Source organism: Trichechus manatus, unplaced genomic scaffold (genome assembly GCF_000243295.1).
Source record: "Trichechus manatus latirostris isolate Lorelei unplaced genomic scaffold, TriManLat1.0 scaffold00031, whole genome shotgun sequence".
NCBI classification, from domain to species: Eukaryota; Metazoa; Chordata; class Mammalia; order Sirenia; family Trichechidae; genus Trichechus; species Trichechus manatus.
In genome coordinates this window covers 13,879,484-13,881,833 of record NW_004443967.1, presented here as the reverse complement: position 1 = coordinate 13,881,833, position 2,350 = coordinate 13,879,484, and the positions used below count along the sequence as shown (strand labels likewise).

At 44.2% G+C, this 2,350-nt stretch overlaps 1 protein-coding gene across 1 annotated transcript in view; it reads left to right on the top strand.

Moving 5' to 3' along the window:
• CHST15 (carbohydrate sulfotransferase 15) overlaps positions 1-2,350 on the top strand; it is a 37,498-nt gene that overhangs the window by 7,266 nt on the left and 27,882 nt on the right. The window lies entirely within an intron of this gene.

The window sequence follows — 2,350 nt, the reverse complement described above, 5'->3', positions numbered from 1 at the left end:
CTGTTTGAATAACTGCCTCTTGATCTATGTACAGGTTCTTCATGAGCATAATTAAGTGTTCTGAATTCCCATTCTTCGCAATGTTGTACATAACTTGTTATGATCCACACAGTCGAAGGCCTTTGCATAGTCAACAAAACACAGGTAAACATCTTTCTGTTATTCTCTGCTTTCAGCCAAGATCCATCTGACATCAGCAATGATATCCTTCATTCCACGTCCTCTTCTGAATCTGGCTTGAATTTCTGGCAATTCCATCGATGTACTGCTGCAAACTGCTTTTGAATGATCTTCAGCAAAATTTTACTTGCATGTAATATTAATGATATTGTTTGATAATTTCTTCATTCTGTTGGATTCACCTGTCTTTGGAATGGGCACAAATATAGACCTCTTCCAGTTGGTTGTCCAGGTAGCTGTCTTCCAGACTTCTTGGCTTAGACCAGTGCTTCCAGGATTACATTTGTTTGTTGCAACATCTCAGTTGATATTCCTTCAATTCCTGGAGCCTTGTTTTTCACCAATGCCTTTAGTGCAGTTTGGACTTCTTCCTTCAAAACTATTGGTTTTTGATCATATGCTACCTCCTGAAATGACTGAACGTCGACCACATCTTTTTGGTTCAATGACTCTGTGTATTCCTCCTGTCTTCTTTTGATGCTTCCTGTATCATTCAATTTACCTAACACAGATGTTGGTGAGTTGTATGGTGGCCTCATGGTGGGCTAGGCAGGGTGGAGAGGCCTGTGGAGAGCTGGGATCTACCCCTGCCTGTGCCACAGGCAAGCCTGTGCAATGTGACAAGCCAGTCTTCGTGTTCCTGAACTCAGTGTGTGCATCTGTAAAATGGAATTATTGAACTAGATCAGTTCTGCACTCCTCTTAGCCCTGAAATGTGATTTAGCTATGCCTATGCTTCCTCTGGGTTAGATGCTTGTTAGAGGTGTAAGGTTCTTAATCATACTGGGCCCTGGGTCAGAGGAGGCCTTTCCTCAGTGGTCTGTGCTAACAGCTGGAGTCACACAAGAGGTTTAGACACGTTGCAAGGCCCCTGATTCTGCTCCCATGGCACCCTGCCCTGTGACAGCACCCTCAAGTGGTGCTGGGATTACTTGTTGTGTTGTCTGTCTTCCCCTTGATTGTGAGGTTCAAGGAGGGATGGGCCATGTCTATCTTGTTTCACTTATATATCCCCAAAGCCAAGCACAGTGCTTAGCATATACTAGATACCAAATAAGAACTCGATAGATGAATGGGATGGATGGATGGATGGGTGGATGGGTGGGTGGGTGGAGGGATGGGTGGATGGATGGATGGGTAGGTGGGTAGATGGATAAATGGACAGATGGATGAAAAAAAGCTTCTATGGTTATAGAATCAGTTCTTTCTGAGATTTAACAGAAGTTGTGCTAGTTTACTCTAAGGTACTTTTATATTTCCTTATTCATTGTGAGTAGAACTTTCAGAGGACTTCTGATTGACTTGTATTTTCTATATTCTAGGGTATTAGCTCTTAAAAAAAAAAAAAGACCGGAGCAGAAATGCTCACCTGGATGGGATTGCATCCAGTAGAATAAGTAGGACCCTGCCGACTTCCTGCGTTATTGTGATGCCCTTATCACTGGTCGGAGACACTTAATCTTTTGGCTCTCATTTTCCCTGAATAAGGGACTTTGAGATGTATTGTCCTGTGTAAAATGTCGGGAAAGTAGTGTGTAATTGATTGACTGATTTGCCTTTCTTTCTAAACCGCTAGAGATTCTCCTTAAAAAAAGAGGGAATTGGTGCAATTATCTGAGAAAGTTCTGTGTTGTTGAAAATGTCTGTGTCTTGGCCTTTCCCCTGTCCTCAATGGTATGGTTAAAATGTTCACCTGTCAGTCATGTGGATCATGTAAAACAGGCTAGAACCAAGCCCCTGTCCTTCCAGTCAGCACTGATTGAGTGCCAGCTGTTTTCAGGGTGATGAGGTCAGAGACCTTGTGGGGTGATGGGCTAGAACACGACATGGGGTGATAGATAGGTGATCGGTAAGTAGGTGGTTGTGTGGGGTGATAAGTAGGTGGCCGTGTGGGGCAATGGGTAAGCGACCGTGTGGGGTACAGAATCCGAGACTGAATTCCTGTGAGCCTTCAGGCAAAGCCTTCCTTCTCACCTGGTCTCAAGTTGCCCTGTGACTAGCTTGTTATGGTTTCTAGGAAAGGCCCATGCAGGTTGTGTCTGAATTCCTACAGAGGGTCTGCTTCCCCACTCTTTCACCCCCAATGCATTCTGAAGAAAACCATCTAGTGCGTTCTCAGTGGGCCCTTAAAATGCTACCTAGCCACACGCTGGGAATAAAGTTAACTCTT